Genomic DNA, 997 nt, shown 5'->3' on the forward strand with positions numbered 1-997 from the left:
ATCGTATAATTTGATTTATAATCAATATATAATTATGTCTCTTGTTCTGCGGTTCATAAGAACGCCGATACCTGAAAGCTCCAACCAGCGCGCGAAGGAGATTCAGGCGTCGTTTTTAAGGACGACACACGATCGTCCGTAGAAACGGAAACCGTCGCGAGTACGCGATTGCAATGCGCACACGTATCCGACGGCCGGGCGGAAAATACATTGAAAAACCTTTAAAGTGGAAAACACAGGAGGAGAATTCAGAAAACGACGGGGATCATAGACAACCCGATACTGGATCCCGACACTTCTCCTCCTCCTCTCTCTTATTGGAGAATGAACTCGATAACTAACGGACTTCACAGCCGGCTCTGGCCGTGCGCGATCGTTCGTCCCAAGCTCTTGTGCACTGTATTATCGCCACACAGAGAGTAGAGTGTCAGAATCGCACACAGCTTTACGCGAGCTACGCAGCCGGTCCTCTCGAAACACATTTCCAATTGTGCACGGAGAACGATTATTCGATACTAGCGGACTTCACAGCCGGCTCTGGCCGTGCGCGATCGTTCGTCCCAAGCTCTTGTGCACTGTATTATCGCCACACAGAGAGTAGAGTGTCAGAATCGCACACAGCTTTACGCGAGCTACGCAGCCGGTCCTCTCGAAACACATTTCCAATTGTGCACGGAGAAAGATTATTCGATACTAGCGGACTTCACAGCCGGCTCTGGCCGTGCGCGATCGTTCGTCCCAAGCTCTTGTGCACTGTATTATCGCCACACAGAGAGTAGAGTGTCAGAATCGCACACAGCTTTACGCGAGCTACGCAGCCGGTCCTCTCGAATATACGTGTTCGTCAACGAACACGCATGCGGCGACGTTTTGTGCTCTATGTCATACGCGAACTCGATAAATAGAGCGGGACTCACAGCCGGCTCTGGCAGCGGTCATTCGTCCCACGCTCGTGTGTGCGCTATCGCCACACAGAGTAGGGTGTCAGACTCACGCA

The sequence above is a fragment of the Halictus rubicundus genome, unplaced genomic scaffold, assembly GCF_050948215.1.
Source record: "Halictus rubicundus isolate RS-2024b unplaced genomic scaffold, iyHalRubi1_principal scaffold0504, whole genome shotgun sequence".
Lineage (NCBI taxonomy): Eukaryota > Metazoa > Arthropoda > Insecta > Hymenoptera > Halictidae > Halictus > Halictus rubicundus.